The sequence below is a fragment of the Capsicum annuum genome, chromosome 8 (assembly GCF_002878395.1).
Source record: "Capsicum annuum cultivar UCD-10X-F1 chromosome 8, UCD10Xv1.1, whole genome shotgun sequence".
In the NCBI taxonomy this organism is placed as follows: Eukaryota; Viridiplantae; Streptophyta; class Magnoliopsida; order Solanales; family Solanaceae; genus Capsicum; species Capsicum annuum.
The window spans coordinates 41,729,116-41,748,992 of NC_061118.1; the positions used below are offsets into that span (position 1 = coordinate 41,729,116).

The window sequence follows — 19,877 nt, forward strand, 5'->3', positions numbered from 1 at the left end:
ATTTATTTTTGCAACTGAAAGTTATTATATTGTCCTCCATCTGATTTTTGTATTGGAGGTGATTATTTTTATTTGTCACCTAGAAAATTTTACAAGTTTATATTGATTTTTCTTTAACGTAAGAAAGTTAAACCCGATTTACAAATATAATTTAGCCCATTAAATAGGTCCAAAACTGAAAAACCAAAATTATTAAACCGAATAAAATCAAACCGAACCGAACTAATTCAGCTAATTCCATAACCAAAAACCAAAAAAAACAAAATAAAAATACCAAATTCGAACCAAAGTACCAAACGTCCACCCGTAAGTCTACTGAATTCTCTGAGATTTTGAGTTAGACGTTCAGAGTGTTCCACGTGGTATCAAAGCCAACCTTAGGAAATTCTGTTCTCACAATCGTAAGTCTACGTTATCATTACATGAATTAACTCTCCAGAACTGTTCATTTTGAACTTTTTAAACATAACTCAATCTCCCCAGTTGATTTACAATGGATTCTAACGGATGTTCAGGTTATTTTCTAAGCTAACCTTAATTAAAAAAATATTTACAACTATTGTTAACAATTTCTTTGCTTATTCAGTTTTGTCTTTCCTTTAACCCCCTTTGATGCTGAAGAACACTAAGGTGAGGTTCAACAACTCAGTTCCTTAGCTTATTTGTTGTCCCTATCTGGCAATGATGATCGGTGCGGGTTTTTAAGGAAGTGCAGATCATTTCAGGCCACGTGGTTTTTCATCAACCAAACAAAACTGGCCTTCAGTTTTTAACCTTGTTCTGTTTTTCCAAAAAATCTTGAAAACTTATTTTCTTCTCAAGACACATGAAATAGAATGTTGTTTGTACAAATGCAATTTATGGGGTCAAGAACTATGTTCTATCCGGGCTAAATTTAATGCACTTGTTTCCCTTCTGACAGAACATTTGCGAGGCTCTTTCCCTTCCATTCAGTCATTGAACTTTATCAAATTGTTGGAAATAAGATTTAACATGACATGAACTCTAGCCCCTAGAAAATTGAGCTCATCTTTCATATTCATAGACCAGGAACGTACTTCTAAAAATGTAATAGAAAGGGAATTGTTATTTTCTATTTCGTGATAAGAGGGAAAATGACAGAAATATCAAGTCTGCAAGAAATGTCAGAAGGAATTTGGAACAATACATACAAATCTATTTTGTATTATAGGCTTAATAGAGTTTAGTTAAGTAATTCACCACTTAATGGCAGTATTAGTTATCTTTGTATACACATATCTGATCAGAAACTTGAGTTACATCCAATTACATAAGGAGTGGTTTGACACTTCAATAATTCAAGAATGCTTTCTCATATGAGCTCGATTATTGGAATTATGGTATTAATGGAAGACGCCTTCAAAATAAATTAAAGGTGGTTTGAGGTGGGGGAAGACTGTGTATGTTGTCTAAGGATACCAAATTAACTACGTAATACATTCCACACTTGCCATCACACCAAGTTGGAAAAAGAGGGAGAGAGATCACCAATAGGTGTAGAAGAAAATGGGGAATTTCCAATTGAATAGCTCTTCAACCATTCGCATAGCAACTCTGTTTCCTTCATCCAATGGCTTACTAATGCCAAGTTCAGAAATTCCAGAAGAAGATAAAGAACCAGAAGACCAAGAACGTATACTCCCGTGGCTCTGATGAGGCTCCTCCTTTCGACCAAGCTCAATTTTTGTTATCCAATTAGAACCTGAACGTTTTCCTGGTCTTTTTTGCCACACTCCACTATGGCAGTTTCATTATCAAGCCTCAGACAGGTCATGGATGGTGCTGGATCCTTGCAACATTTCCTCAGCTTTGCATTAAGCATAGTGGACAGTGTTGATGAAGAAGATAAGGGGAATTTTTTGTCATTGCCATTATTGTTAGCACTCTCTTTCACAATTGGGAAGTTTGTTTTTGCAACTTGACCATTCATCAAGATAGCTGCTTCATCATAGGCTCTTGTTGCTTCCTCTGCTGTCTCAAATGTTCCTAACCATATCCTTTTTTTCCTATAAACAAACAAACAAAAGGTAGGTCTCTTAGGAAGGAGATCATGTACATACAGATTTGGAAATCCAAGAATCATTAAATTGTACATGAAATTTATGATAGAGACCAAAGTTGGCATCTTTCTAGCGCTAGTAGCAAGAAAAAGCCTGTGGCAGCATTTTCATATCCTGGAGAATGTTGTTTTTCAACGTTTTTGAGTACAAGAATCTGTAATTTGACACAATAACTTCAACACTAGTTCAAGTTTAAAACAAGAACATTATAAAGTACAACAACACCCTCAACACAAGATCAAAGTGATCTTTTTAAGAAGTGTGTTTTATTTTTTTAGAAATTAAGATGAAATAGAAATGTAAAGCCAAGTCCCCCGACTTCACAGAGTATCCTTAATGAAATAATTCCCCTCAAGTACCTGAGGTTGCAGAATTTTCCTCTCAGGATAAAATGGCTTCACAACCAGAATGTAGCGGTACCTTAAACTTTCTGGTTTTCTTCAAACTCACTCAACGGGAGATGATCACACAGAGTTTTTAGAAGCAAGAGAATATTTTTATTAATGCAAAAATTTTTTCATTCTAACCCTGTGGGAAAAATACAGGTTTATATAGCCATAAAGTTCCCCTTCCGAAAGGTGCCAATGGTTCATCCGAAAAGGTGTATCCTTTGAAAGAGTCATGTCTGTTCATTTAAAATATTGTGTCTTTTTGTTGAACAGACATAACTATCCGAACAGTCACTCCTTTTCCAAATCAATATGTCTTTCTCAAAGGTTTGTGTCCCTCCATTTTCTATTCACACCAATTGAATCCAACAATCCTCCACATGAATGGGGAATAGCTATTCTTTGTAAAACTTTATGGACAAGTATGTGATCATCAAGCAAAGACTGATGGCATCTAGATAAGTGAGTTTCCCTTTGAACTTTCCGTAGTGAACATGCATCGGATGCACTCGATTAATCGGTAGATTTGATATCTTTGAACCATCGAGATTTAATGTACACCTAGACAACATATGTGATACAACCAGCCTTTTACCATTTATGGTTTTCATGGTTTTGTTTGTTTCAGCCATGAACACATCCTGGTCTTATGAGAGCTTAGAGAATAGGCCTTTACTAACATTCTCCTTGAAGCGGCTTCAAATTTGCTCTCACATAGGTGATTTCTAAATGTTTAATCCTTTAGATTAAACTATTTGGTTAAATCTGTCAAATTTAGATAGTCATTACAAGACTTAATTCCATAAGTCTTATCCTTATTTACTAAACATTGTCTACATCATGAGAATGGGTTGGGTATATTGACAATGTTGAACCTATCAGACACAACTTTGTTTGATCTCCTTGAACCTAGCTCTTCAGATCTCTAGTCTGCTAGGTAGAGTTACTGTCATGTTAACTTGTCCTAGGCCATAAACCCATTCCCTTGGATGTCCTCTCAACTTCTTCTCTAGACAGGCTTTTTATAAGTGGATCCGACACATTATCCTTTGACTTTACATAGTCAACAGTGATAATTTCACTTGAGAGAAGTTCTCTAATGGTATTATGTCTACATAATATGTGACGAGATTTACCGTTGTACATCATGCTCCCTACCCTACCTATTGCCACTTGGATATCGCAGTATATACATATTGGTGCCACTGGTTTGGGCCAATAAGGAATATCTTTCAAGAAATTCTGAAGCCATTCTGCTTCTTCACCGTCTTTATCTAAAGTGATAAATTCTGATTCTATCGTAGAGCGAGCAATACATGTCTGTTTGGATGATTTCCAAGAACTGCTCCTCCACCTATTGTAAATACGTATCCACTCATGGATCTTACTTTATTTGAATCGATGATCCAGTTTGCACCACTATACCTTCAAGTACCGTATGATATTTATTATAATGCAAAGCATAGTCTTGGGTGTATTTAAGATACCCCAAAACTCTTTTCATTGTCATCCAATGAGTTTTGTTGGATTACTCATGTACCGACTCTACTTGCTAATAATGCATGTGATGTCTGGTCTTGTACAATTTATTATATACACTAAACATCCCAATACTCTTGCTTACTCCAATTGTGAGTCATTTTCACCTTCATTCTTTCGAAGTACAAACTCACATCCAATAGAGTCTTGGCAATACCAAATTCCATATACTTGAATTTGTCAAGTACCTTTTTGATGTAATGAGACTATGATAATGACAACCCTTGTGGAGTTCTATAGATTCTTATCCCTAAGATCACATCCGCAACTCCAAGGTCTTTCATATCAAACTTGCTCTCGAGCAATATTATAATATAACATTTCAATTAACATGATAAAACTAGTAAGTGTAGTTATCTACTAGTTATCCACACAAATTACCCAAGTTATCCACACCCCCCTGCAATTAGTATCAGAGCTACATTATTTAAAAAATGTACAAGTAGGTATGTGTTAATTTAGTTATGAGAAATGTTAATTTAATTATAGAAAATGTTAGAAATGTTAATTTAATTATTAATTATGAGCTATTATTATTTACGTTGTTATTTATTTGTTAAAAATGAGAAGATCATTTAAAAATATAGAAGCTTTTAGAAAAATTAAAGAAACTTTAACTAGTTACTACCCAGAATATACGAAGTTAAATAAAATAAAAGAAAATCTCCACAGATTAACTTACTAATTACTTTAATATCTAGAAATGAGGCAAAATTAATAATTCATTTAAAATCTAGAAGAATGAAATATATACCACCTAATTATGACAAAACAAGATTTCGGTATCTACCAAAATATTATAAAGATGAATAATATAATAAATTCCAAAAATATAAAGAACTAAAATAAATAATATCTGAAAAGCGGAGAGAATTAAAAATAAGAAAAGAAAGACTACAATATAACATGATTGTAGGAGTATGTCAAAAATAAATAAATACACACAAAAGAAAAAGAAATATCATATTTAGAATCACAAATAGATAGTCTAGAATACATATATCAACATAATCTATACACCATCAAGTAGATAAAATGAACAAAGAAGAATTTATAATAGATGAAAAAACATATAAAAACCATGAAGGATTAAAAATAAGAATAGTATTTTCTAATTTAGGAAGAAGATATAAGAAAATAGGTAAACATTTATATTTAATGTTAGAAAATGAAGAATTATAATTAGAAGATAAATTAACGGCTATGGTAAGAATAACAAAAGAAAATGAAGAAATAGATAGGAAAAAAGAAAAAGAAATAGATAAAATAAAACAACATACTACACAAGAAATATGAAAAATAAAGGAGACTAAAAATAGTAGGATTGCTGAATTAGAAAAAGAATTACAAATGCTAAAAGATCTGTATGAAAAAAGACAGAAAGAAAAAAAAGAAAGGGATAAAGAACAAAAATTATTAATTGAGATAAATCAATTTAAAGAAAAATTAGAAGAAGAAAATAAAAAATTAAAAACTAATGAAATAGAAATAAACACAATAAATACTGAAGAAACAGATAATTATGATTCGGAAGATAGTGAAACATATAACAAAATCTTAACAAATATAGAAAAATTAGAAATTAATGAAAAAAAAAGTAATTAATAAAGAAAACTTAGAAAATGCAAACACGGAAATAAATACTCTTGATAAAGATGACGATGAAAATATAATACCTAGTACATCAGAAATAAGAAAACCTACATATCATTATAAAGATAAGTTTAAAAAATTTAACCTAAAAAATGAACATAACAAATGGACACCAAAATAAATAATTAATAAAAATTATAACTTCTTAGACTTACACTGTGTAATAGATGTAGATAAAACAATACAATTATGGATAAGATGTATAGCAAAACAATTATTAGACAATGGTATAAATGCAATAGATACACCAGAATATATAGAAAGAACACTAATAGGAATAGAAAAATTATGATTTTTAAATTTAACTGAAAATAATAAAAAAGTATTAAGGAATGATAAAGAAACAGAAGAAACAACAATAACTAGACTAAAACCTATAGAGATATTGAAAAAATATGAAATGGCTATAAGAGATGAATTTAACAGTATGGCAACAGAAGAAGAACAAAACAAAGAACAAGATACAAATAGGAATTTAATGTTAAAACTAGCAATATGTGCTATATAGATGAATATACATGCACATTTAAAGAATACTACTACAAAGGAGCAAATAATACAGAAGAAAATAAAGAAGTGAGAAGATTATATTTTAGTAAATTACCTAAACCATTTAGTTCAAAAATAATAAAAAGTTGGGATGAAGCAAAAAAGTAGATACCTTTGGTACAAGAATAAAATTTTTACAACAGCGGTATAGAAATCTATGTGAAAAAAAAATAGAAAAGAAATAAAAATGGGAAAAACATCAATAAAACATTTAGCATATTACAAAGATAAAATAGCACCTCAATTTGGATGTGAAGAAATATATTATAAGAAAAGAAAAAGACATAAGAAATATAAGAAATATAAGAAATACAAAAAATCAAAATATAAATATAAGAAACCAAGAAAAAGATATTATGTAAAAAATTATAAACATAAAAGACCATATAGGAAAAAGAAATCTATAAAAGAATGTACTGGTTATAATTGTGAAAAACTAGGACATTTAGCTAGAGATTGTAAAATACCCAAAAACCCAAAAAGAAACAAATATCAGAAATAAAGATAGAAATTACAGAATATATGCAAATAAATTATATAGATTACGAATTAGAAAGTGACAATAGTCTATATGAAATTTCGGAGAATGAAACAGATAATGAAATAGATAGTAAAACAGATGAATCAAATGACTGAAGAAGATATAAAAATGAATCAAATAACTGAAGAAGATATAAAAATAATAACAAAGGAAGAATATTTATATAAAGAATGAACAGATCAAAAAATAATATTTGATAATAAAATATTTATCAAAATAAAAGGAAAAGAATTAGATTTAAGTGTAGAAAAAATATTTAAAATATCAACAATAAAAAACATATTTAGTAGACGAAAAGAAGAATACCACGTAGTAAGCCAAAAACAACATGTAATAGACTGTAGATATGCAAAAGGAAGAGCTAGTAGACCACTAGTAACAAAAAGAATAATTAATAAAGAAATAAACGATATAAAAAGTAAAGACCCAATAAAATATGTACACCTTGGAGGAACAGAGATATTAATAAAAGCATGTTTTAGAGAAGGAATAGATACACCAATAGAATTATATTTAGCAGATGATAGAATTATAAAACCTATAGAAAAAAGTATAATAACTGCCATAAAAGAAAATTTAATATACCAAAAATTTAAATTTATAATAAGTGTGAATTATTCAGTAGCAATAACAGATAAAAACATAGATAAATCATTAGTATTATATTAGAAAATATTAGGAATAGAACTAACCCTAGGAAGTAAAATATTTACAGTAAGATGTAAACATCTATATGTATTAACAAAAAAACATAAAATAACGGGAAAAAATAAAATTAATAAACTACAAATAGAAAGCCCTTTCAAACAATTTGTAAAAACAGTTGATAACAATGATTATAGTTACAAAGACATAGATATAGAAGAAGATTTAGAAATAATAAATGATAGAGTAAGTACAACAAAAAGAATAGCTTTTGAAAAATCAGAATCATCAGGATCATAAAAAAGAACAAACTATGAAATAACTTCAACAGTTAATTTAACTCAATATTATATAACGGGAACAATAAATAAATAAAAAAATTTAATACTCCTAAATATAGGACAAGAAGAAAATTATATAGCAAAAATATTTAGTAAAAATTGAAGAAATAAAATCTAATAGTAATATATGCCCAGATCTAACAAGAAGTTTAATAACTATTAAGGATACATCAGAAAAAATAATAATAATAATAGGAATTAGAAAAATAAAAATAGAATTTGAAATAAAAGAAGATATGCAAAAAGCAGATATAATATTATGAATAAAATGTTTAGAATAAGTAAAATCATACAATATAGAACATACACAATTAACCATAACATATAATAAAGAAAAATTATTAATAAAAAAACTTTGGCATGATATGAAAATATATGTACTAATAAAGATAATAGTAGTAAGATATTACAACAGATATTATACGTCTATGACAGATACAGGAGCAGAAGCCAATTTATGTAGATATAATTGTTTACCAAATAGTAAATGGGATAAATTAAAAATATCAATAGTAGTTAGAGGATTTAATAACGAAGAAAGCTTAATTACTTATAAAGCTAGAAATGTGAAAATACAAGTATGGGATAATATATTAACAATAGAAAAAATCTATAATTATGAACTAACATCAAAAGATATGCTTTTGGGAATGTCATTTTTAAATAAATTATAGCCACATATAATAACTAGAACACACTGGTGGTTGACAACATCATGTAAACAAAAGGTAAGAGCAAAAAGAGTTATTAATCAAATAAGAAAGAAAACTGAGATAAAAGGAAGTGAAAAAATCACACAAAAATTAAAAAATATAAAAAATACTGAAGACATAATAGAACTAGTTATATTTTCAATAAATAAAGAAGAGATGACTATATTTTAAATAGATACGGTAGAAATAATAAATAAAAAATTAAGACAATTATACAGTGAAGATCTATTAAAAGGATGAAAAAAATATAAAACTACTGTAAAAATTAAGCTAATAGATAAAAATAGCATAATAACTCAGAAACCATTAACATATAACTTTGATGTTTTAAAAGAATTTAAAATACATATAAATGAATTATTAGAAAAATAATATATCAAAAAAGTAATAGTAAACACAATAGTCCAACATTTATAGTAAATAAACATAGTGAACAAAAAAGAGAAAAAAGTAGAATGATTATTGATTATAGAAACCTAAATGCAAAAACTATGACATAATTATCCAATACCAAATAAAATATTAAAAATAAGACAAATACAAGGATATAATTACTTTAGTAAATTTAATTGTAAATCAGGATTTTACCATTTAAAGTTAGAAGAAGAATCTAAAAAGTTAACTACATTTACAGTATCACAAGGATTTTATGAATGGAATGTGTTACCATTTGGATATAAAAATGCACCAGGTAGATACCAACACTTTATGGATAGTTATTTTAAACAACTACCTAATTGTATAGTATACATAGATGATATACTATTATATACAAAAACTAAAGAGGAAAATTTAAAATTATTAGAACAATTTACAGATATAATAGAAAAATCAGGAATAAGTTTAAGTAAAAAGAAAGCTAAAATTATGAAAAACCAAATAGAATTTTTAGGAATACAAATAGATAAAATCGGAGTAAAAATGCAACAACATATAGTACAAAAATAAATAAATTCAAAAGAAAAATTAGTAAACCAAGTAAGAGAATATATACCAAAATTTGCAGAAAATCTAAAGTCATTACAGAAAAAATTAAAAAAGAATGTAGAGTATAATTACAACGAAGAAGTTAAAAAATAAGTTCAAAAAATAAAAATACTTTGTAAAGAATTACCAAAATTACAATTCTCAGACGAAAATAAAAAATTTACATATATAGAAGAAGCAGATGCAAGTGAATATAGTTATGGAGGAGTACTTAAATATAGATATGAAGAAGAAAAATTAGAACATCATTGTAGATACTACTCAGGTACGTTTAATGAAACAAAAATAAAATGGAAAATAAATAGAAAAGAATTATGTCCATTATATAAATTTTTATTAGCATTTGAGCCATATATTGTATATAACAAGTTTATTGCACGAACAGATAATACACAGGTACGTTGGTGGTTAACAAAATAAATACAAAATTCAGTTACAATGAAAGAGATTCAGAGATTAGTATTAAATATATTAAATTTTACATTTACAATTGAAGTAATCAAAACTAACAAGAATGTCATTGCATATTACATATCAAGACAAAGCTACACAGACTGATATAATAGAAGATGATGCTTTAGAAAAGATACTCAAAACCCTAACTACGCTTTCAATGAAAGTGGACAGTATGGGTAATGAAATAGAAAAACTAAAGATTAATGAAGTTAAATTGAAGTCTAAAGCTATGAATCAGATAACTCAGCAGTGTGCAGAGCTATGTCGATCGGAAGACATCAAAATTCCAGAGCTAAAAGGAGACGTTGGGACACTCCATAAAACCCATAACGTTTATCAATCTACAATTGCAGGTACAAGCAAAGGAGTTAGTGGACAAAGATATCAGAAAATGAACATGAATAAGATATTTAAAAAACTATTTATACCAAAAACACAAAACGACCCCTTGTTCATACCCCCACAAACTATACCATATATCGAGAAAGTTTAAATCAAGATAGAAAAGCCTATAACCATATAACTCGAGCATACATAAAAAATATCCACAAAATATAAATTTATCTAAACCTTAACCCCAGAGCTACAAATATCCAACAACTAAACACAAACTATATAACCCAAAAATTACAAAGTTACAACAAGTTAATTGTATTACCGAAAATCAACCCAAGCTTAGTTAAAACTTGTTTCAGTTATGGATTATTAAATACCATATATACCCAAGATAGAGATGAACTAACAGTTATACCAGAATTATATAAAGCATTCCCCACCTATAAGAAAATAACCAAAGGAAAACTATTTTTTATAAAGTGTTATATTGCACCAGCAAAGATATTATATGACGAAATCAAACCAGTTATAAAAGTTATAAAAATAGAATTAACCAGAGATATGATTATACCAGAAGATATTGTTCAACGGCCAGAGATACCTAAAGTCGAGATACCTGATTTTTATGCAAATAAATGAATTATTGGAATATCTAAAATTGTTCAAGAATTAACAAATAACTATATCAATGAAAACCCTATATGGAGCTATTATTCAAGAGATCATCAAATGATTTATTCAAATTCAAGGGAAGTACGATAGTCAGATATGGAAGACGCTAGACAATGAATTTCGACACTACTCAATCCAGAAAAACAACCAACTATAAGAGCAATTAGGAAGGGATTTATTTCATAAGAATTATTTACAAGATATTGCAAGTTAATTGGACACAAATATCCAGACCATTTATGTTCAAGATGTAGTGGAGAAGATAATATTATCCCAAAAGTTCAACTATAATAAAAGTAGATAAGAACGAAGAAGGACAACTGGAAGATACAAGACAAAAGATATAAAGCAACACGGATCGATAGAAAAATAAAGACAAGAAGACAAAAGCATTAAAGTTAAGAAAGCGACATATAACTTATCAAGCTAAGTTTTTAACATGTGAATTGTAAGAATACGTAAATTATTTGTATAGTTTTTGACTTTTTGACAAAGACATTATTAGTCTAGTATTAGGCGTTAAATAGTTTTTTGTCCTTTTATACTTTAAGTCCTTTTCTACTTTTGAAAAAGAAGACTTTTTGTAAAAGTAGGAATAGTCTATAGTTTACGTGTAAAGTAGGAATAGTAAATAGTTACCACATTTTTCACCTTTTTAGAGATTATAAATATGTAAGCCATCTGGCTAAGTTAAGGCAAGACTTTCATGTGCTGAAAGCAAGCCTTCTCTTTTTATACACAAAAAACTTTTGAGTATTTAATAAAATCAGATATATTTCTAAGGAAAAGCTATGGATGAACAAAGTCCAGAATTATCAAATCTACCAGAATAGGTATATTCATTTATAATTATGAAAAGCTAAATTCATAAATTCCTAACAATCATAATATGATAAAATAAGTTCATGTTAGTTACTATATAGTAGAATTATTCAAAGAATAATATGTTACAAAGTTTATTAACAAAGAGTAAAAGGAGAAAAATTCTTAAGGACTATCCCATCCTAAAGGTGAAACCGGTGAGGTAAGAAAGCCATGATAGGGGAGTAACCAGAGTAGAGGCGCTGTTTAAGGGAAAAGTATCCAGACTACCAAGCTAATAGTGATAGAGTAACATAATTATTTAAGAATAATCTAGTATATAGTGATATAAGATGATCATATTTTGTTATGTATATGGTTGAAAGAAATATTTTGAAATAGCATCATATAAAAAAGAATGACTACCTACTTATCCGATGAAATGTTAGATAAATTCAAAATACTTATTTTGTATGCACTTAAGGATATTGAAATATTAGATATAAGAAAAATCATATGGGAAAAAATATTTGATAAATATACTATGACTAGAATAAATTACATACCACACCTACCTGCCTACTCCTATATATACCTACATGCCAAACCTATGCATCAACCATGATAAACTACGTAGAATATTGAAAAATGGATATTAAAAATATACAATTAATAGAAATACTAATGAAAATAAATTTAGAAGAATACATGAGAACTAAAAATATAAAATATATAGAATACCTTAACAAAAATATGGAGGAATTAAAAAGATTAAAACAAACAACTAAAAAATATTATGAAAAAACAAATGACAGATAACTTTAAAATACTTGTTTTATATATACTTAGAGATATAGAAATTATAGACATAAAGAAAATAATATGGGAAAAGATATGAAACTATGAAGAAGAAGAGTTATTAAGTTCTATAGAAAACTTATACCTATATAATGAAAGCTACTGCTCATATTTAGATAGTTATTATTTAGATGGATATTATATAGATTAAAAATGTTAGAATATATTAAAAGAGTTAGAGAAAAACAAAGTTGGCTATACAAAGAAATTAATTATAGAAACCAGCTTAGAAGAGAAAGAAAGCAATTAAAATAAAGATTAATTTGGATAGATAAAACCATAAAACAACTAGAGTTAAAAGATAGTTTAGAATATGATTTAGACACAAAATTATTCATAGAAGAAAAAGACAGGATAATTAACGAAATAGATAACCTAGAATTTAATTTCAGATATAGTACAATTAGAATAAATTATTACAAAGAAATTTGCAGTATTACAACTACTTTAGGATAAAATGATAAACTACGAATACTTAGAATATTAGAGAAAAAATATGGAAGAAATAAGATTAACAGAAATACTTATGAAAGAGAATCTACTTGACTGTCTAAAAACTAGAAATATGAAACATATAGAATACCTTAAAAATAATATAGAAAAATTAATAAGGTTAAAACAAAAAAATAAGGAATATTATAACATATCATTTCAATTAACATGATAAAACTAGTAAGTACTAGTTATCCACGCAAATTACCCAAGTTATCCACACCCCTCTACAATTGCACATTTATCACATTCATTAATTTTGAATTCGTTTACCAACATGGTTTGGTCAAACTTTGCATGTCATTGCTTAGGTGCTTGTTTTAGTCCATAAAGTGACTTAACAAGTTTACACACCTTAGTTTTTTTTTCTAGAACCACAAAACCCTCATGCTGTTCTATGTAAATTTCTTCCTCCAATTCTCTATTTAGGAATGCGATTTTTACATCCATTTGATGGATTTCAAGACCATATACCGTCGCCAAGGCAATTAACATTCGAATTGACGTTTTCCTTGTTACCAGTGAGTATGTATCAAAGTAATCAAGGCCTTCTTTTTGTTTGAAGCCTTTTACTACAAGTCTTGCCTTGTATTCATCAATAGTACCATTCACTTTTATTTTCCTTTTGAAGATCCATTTAGATCCTAAAGGTTTGTTTTCTGGAGGAAAATTAACCAATTCCCACATATGGTTGCTTTAGATTAAATCAATCTCACTATAGACTACCTCTTTCCAAAAGGATAAGTCCAAAGATGCCATCGCTTTCTTAAATGTTTGAGGCTCATTTTCTAAGAGAAATGCTATAAAATCCAAATGAAATTAACGTTCTTTGATGTGTACTACATCTTGGATTCTCATCATTATGTACATTCTCACTTGGTTCATCTTGAGGTCATTTATACCCTCTAATAAAATGTTCATATCTAGTTTTATATGGCTAAATATTTTTAAAGAATTCAACATTATCTGATTCAATTACCATATTTTCATTAATATCCGGATGTTCGGATTTATGAACCAAAACTTGACATACTTTACAACTTTTAGTATATCCAATGAACACGCATTCTACCGTCTTAGGTCCTATCTTAACCCTTTTAGGCATAGGAATTTGGACCTTTGCTAGCACCCCCATACTTTGAAATATTTTAAATTGGGTTTTATTCCTTTCCATTTTTCATACAAAATTGATTGTATCTTACTATAGGGAACTCTATTAAGTATTCGTTTGGTGGTAAGGATAGCCCCCCCCCCACAAGCTTTGCAGTAAACCTAAACTTATAAGTAAGGCATTCATTATTTTCTTCAAAGTTTGGTTTTTTTTTCCCATAATTCCATTATATGGAGGTGAATACAGGGCCGTAGTTTGATGGAAAATTTCATTCACACATATTTGGTGAAGGGAGATTCATATTTTCCACCCATATCACTTCTTATAGTTTTAATCTTTTTTCCCTAACTGATTTTCAACTTCAGTTTTGTATTGCCTAAATACATCTATTGCTTCATCCTAACTATTTTGCAAGTAGACATAATAATATCTAGTGCAATCGTTAATGAAAGTTATGAAATACTTTTTCCTACCATGTGATGGTCTTGACTTCATATCACAAATGTCAGTGTGGATTAAGTCTAAGGGATTGAAATTTCTTTCAACGAACTTATAATGGACGCTTAGCATACTTTGATTCAACACAAGTTTGACACTTTGATTTACTGCACTCAAAGTTTGGCAAAACTTCTAAGTTAATCAGTTTTTGTAATTAACATGGCTTAGTCGTTCATGCCAAAAATTGGGAGACTCAAGCAAGTAAGAAGAATTTAAACTTTTATTGATTTCAACATTCATTTTGAATAGGCCCTCATTGAGGTAGCCTTTTCCTACATACTCTTCTCCTTAAGTACAATTTTTCTGGAAACAAATACATATTTGAATTCATTCTTGTCTAGAAGTAAAATAGAAATCAAGTTCTTTCATAATTCAGGAACATACAAGACATTGTTAAGTGTCAAAACTTTGTCGAAAGTCATCTTCAAGCACACTTTTCCTGTTCCTTCCACTTTTGCAGTAGCAGATTTGCCATGTAGATTTTTTCTTCTACTTGAGCTAGAGCGAATGTTGAAAATAACTCCTTGTTAGCACAAACATGGTGGGTGGTACCATAATCCATCCATTATTTACGAGGATTTCCCACCAAGTTGTATTCGAAAAGCATAACACACAGATCATCCATTTCTTTCTTAGACTCAGACAGATTTGCTTGGACCATCTTCTTCCCTTTCTTTGGGGCACGATAATCTGTAGAATTATGGCTAATCTTTCCATAGTTGAAGCACTTTCCCTTGAATTTCTTCTTAGGTTGATTTCTTTCATTTCCAGCTTTCTTTCACTTTTTAGAGTTATTTTGGTCATCTTCTACAATGTTTGCTCCACTTATTGTAGAATTGCCTCTTAACCTTCTTTCCACAACCTTGTTATCTTATTCAATGCATAGTTGTACAATCAGATCTTTGACTGACATCTCCTTACTTTTGTGTTTAAAATAGTTTTTGAAGTCTTTCCACATAGGTGGTAGTTTCTCTATTATTGCGGCTACTAGAAATGCTTCATTCACAATCAAACCTATAATAAAGTTCATGTGAATACTAAAAAGATTTTTAAATTATTCAATAATGGTATTTGTCAAAATCATACCTTCCTCTAGGATATGAATGATCATTTGCAGTTCTTGCACTTGGGAAACAACCGACTTGATGTCTATCATTTTGTACTCCAAGAATCTTGCAATAAAAAACTTTTTAGTTTCGGCTTTCTCCATCTTGTACTTACGTTCTATCACCCCTCATAACTCTTTTGCAGTCTTGGTTCTGCTATACACATTGTAAAGGTTATCTTGAAGACAACTCAAGATATAATTCCTGCAAAGGAAATCTGAGTGTTTTCAAGCCTCCACAATCATGAAGCATTCTTTTTCAGAGGTACTCTCGGGAACCTCCGCAGCTTTCTCAAATGTGAAACTTTGAAGATAAAGAGTTGTGAGGTAGAAGAATATTTTCTGCTGCCATCTCTTGAAGTCAATACCCGTGAACTTTCTGGGTTTCTCAGCCGGTGCCATAGCTTGCGGAGCATTAGTATGACTCATCATGGAAATACTAGTTGCTGCCATAGTTGTTCCAGCATCATGCATTTGACTATCAGTCGTCATTTTTCTGTCACCATAAGACAGTACCTTAAGTATATCAAAATACTTATTAAAAATTGCAGCAACTTTAAACACTTCTTGTTTCTAGTTTAACGATAAAGTTTTTATAACTTTCAATCGTCAACCGAGTGATCTTTAACTTATGATGAAGATTTTATTTCTTCAAATCACTAGTTAAGTTCAGACAGATTAGAAAGCTAAAAGCTTTAATCTCCAGAAACCAAGCTATACAAATTTGAAAAAAAAGCATTAGTGAAAAGAAAATTTCACCAACAAGCAAAAAATTTTTTTTATTCTTTTTCTAAAAATTATTCCTTAAGATTGTTGTCTTTTCAACTTTTTTGGGTACAAGAATCTGTAATTTGATATAATAACTTCAACACTAGTTCAAGTTTTAAGCAAGAACACTATGAAGTACAACAACACCTTCAGCACAAGATCAAAGTGATCTTTTTAAGAAGTGTGTTTTATTTTTTTAGAAATTAAGATGAAACAAAAATGTAAAGCCAAGTCCCCTGACTTCATGGAGTGTCCTTAAGGAAATAATTCCCCTCAAGTACCCAAGGTTGCGAAATTTTCCTCCCAGGATAAAATGGCTTCACAACTAGAATGTAGCGGTACCTCAAACTTTCTGGTTTTCTTCGAACTCACTCAATGGGAGATGATCACACAGAGTTTTTAGAAGTAAGAGACTATTTTTCTTATGTAAAATTTTTTTCATTCTAAACTTGTGGAAAAAATACAGGTTTGTATAGCCATAAAGTTCCCTTTCTGAAAGGTGAAAATGGTTCATCCAAAATGGTGTATCCTTTGGAAGAGTCATGTCTGTTCGTTTGAAACATTGTGTCTTTTTTCTGAACAGACACAACTATTCGAACCGTCACTTTTTTTCCAAAACAATGTGTCTTTTTCAATGGGTTTTGTCCCTCCATTTTCTATTCACACCAATTGAACCCAATAGAAAAAACACTGTACTCAAAGAAAAAGAATTTTGAAAAATTAATAAGTAGAAGTTCTTTTGATATATGTACACTTTCAGTGTACTTAAAGTTTTGTTAGTTGGGTGGGTGAATGGGGTGTGGTGAGTAAAGAACTTACAATAGAGGGTGGCGAATTTCAGAAATCCAAGAGCCCCACTGGCGTTGTCTAACACCTCTGAACTTCTTTGATTGTACCATTTTGTTCTTGTACAGATTATTAATATATGAAAGGGCAAAAAAGGTTACAAAATTTCTGATAAAGGGAGACACAGAAATGAATAGTGAAATGAGGGTTAGATAAGAAAAATTAAAGTCATCACACAGTGGGTATCGGTAGTGATGTGGAAGTGTTTAGTGATAGAATTTATAGAGAAGGCAGGTATGTCTACATAATACATTGTGTACATTATTGTTCAGTTTTTGTCCAAAACATATGCTCCCTCTGTTTAAAAAACAATGACCTACTTTTTTTTTTAGTTTGTTTAAAAAAAATGGCCTCTTTTTCTTTTTAACAACTTTTTACTTTTAAAATTCCACGTGGCATGCATAAGACCACAAGATTGAAGGGCATTTTGGTACATTTGTCGTATTTTTAATTTAAGACCACAAAATTTAAAAGCCTTCTTTATTTTCTTAAACACCGTGTCAAGTCCAACTAGGTCATTCTTTTTTAAACGGAGGAAGTAGTTAATTATGATTATACTAGTTTGTTTGTATTATCGGTTTTAATCTGAATAAAGGAGAAAAGTTGGGATAGGTTGACCGTTAGCTTAAACACTAGTCAATTTATGATGAATTCTTATACTATTCTTATAATTTATTTCATTGAGATGGATTTAAATAAAGTGACATGGATTATGATGATTCATAATAGCGGACACTAACTTGCTTGGCATTAATATATAGTTATAATTTCTACTATATAGAAGAGTGAGTTGGAGGACAACGAAGGGTATAATTGTCATTTCAAAAAAAAATTCTACCTTGCTTGCTTATGTTTTAGGCTTCAAAGCTTGGCCATAAATTTTTAATGACAAAAAAGCCAAGCTATTTTTCCTAAATATCAATCACATCTCAATTAATTTAATATATCACATAGACCCACATCTTCCCCAACTCTTTTTAAAAATTATTTTCTTGTCACTATTCATTAATAATTGGTTTTTGAATTGAAATATCCACATACAAATAGACTTAGTTGTTATTTGCATATTTAATTACTCTACAAAATAATTATTGAAATTAAATAATAATAAAATCTATCAATATTTAAATTATAATCCACACATTCAATTTATTTATCTTACTTTTCGTTTAAATTTGTTTCAAAAAATTGTCTTTCTTTTTTTAACGATTAAATTATAACTTTTCACATGTCATGTTTAACACCAAAAGATTAAAATATATTTTGACACATTCTATATGTTATTAATTTAAGACATAAGATTGAAAATTATTTTTTACTTTCTTAAACTTTGTGCCAAATCAAAATCAAACAAAGAAAATGAAATAGAGAAATACTCAATTTCAAATAAAAAAACTTTCAGCTATTGAAAGGTAATTTTAAAAGTATAGCATAAAATATACACTACAATGATAAATAACTTTGGCAATATCTTTAACAGGAAAAAGTACTTGCTTGCCAGGTTAGATGATATCCATAAATCCCCAAACTACCCCACGAGCTCCTTTCTTTAGGGGCTTAAGCATAATTTTTTGAATGAGTTCAATCACATACTCAACCTGGAGACTGAGTTCTGGAAGCTCAAGTCTAGAATATCTTAGCTCCTGGAAGGTGACTCTAACACAAGGTTTTTTCACAAATCTACTCTTAATATGAGGAGGAGAAATAGGATTAACTCTCTCATAGATGATAGTGGTACTTGGCATTATCACCCTAAGGATATAGCCAACATTGTCTCTGACTATTATGCTGATCTCTATACCACTGATCACTTCATTGGGCACAAGGCAACCCAGTCCAACCTCTCCTTCTTGGTCTCCATCAACCCTCTTAACCATGACCTCCTAGAAGCCATCCCTTCCATTGAAGAGGTCAGGGCAGTATTCTCCTTCAAGCCTAACAAGGCCCCTGGTCCGGATGGGCTCCACCCCTTTATGAATAAAAAATTTTGGGACATACTAGGACCTCCCTTGTTAGGTTCTATCAGGAGACCTTTACTTCATACTCCATGGACCATAGAGTCAACTCCACCTACCTCTGACTCATTCCTAAATGTAGGAATTCTACCTCTCTCAAGAACTTTAGACCCATAGGACTTTGTAACATCCAGTACAAAATCATCACCAAGATCATCACTTCTAGGATGAAACCCTTCCGGGCAAAGATCATTAGCCCCAGCCAAGCTAGCTTTATGGCCAAAAGAAGGGCTTCTAACAATACCATCATTGTCCAAGAATATGTTAGCCACTTTTCCAAGATGAAAGGAAAACAGGCTAACATGATTCTTAAAATTGACCTGGAAAAAGCCTTTGGCAGGATTGAGTGGTCCTTTATTAGAAAAGTTCTCTCTTTCTTCAACTTCCCCCATAAGATTATTCAACTCATCCTCTCATACATCTTTACCTCTTCCATGTCTATCTTAGTCAATGATGGGAAGACCATACCCTTCAACCCCTC

At 29.6% G+C, this 19,877-nt stretch overlaps 1 long non-coding RNA gene across 1 annotated transcript; it reads left to right on the forward strand.

The window, feature by feature from the left end:
* Nucleotides 1-287: 287 nt before the first annotated feature.
* On the forward strand, nt 288-920 carry LOC124886566. Its single transcript, XR_007043963.1, has 2 exons — nt 288-515; nt 587-920. It is a non-coding gene; the product is annotated as an uncharacterized LOC124886566 (long non-coding RNA).
* Nucleotides 921-19,877: the final 18,957 nt, after the last annotated feature.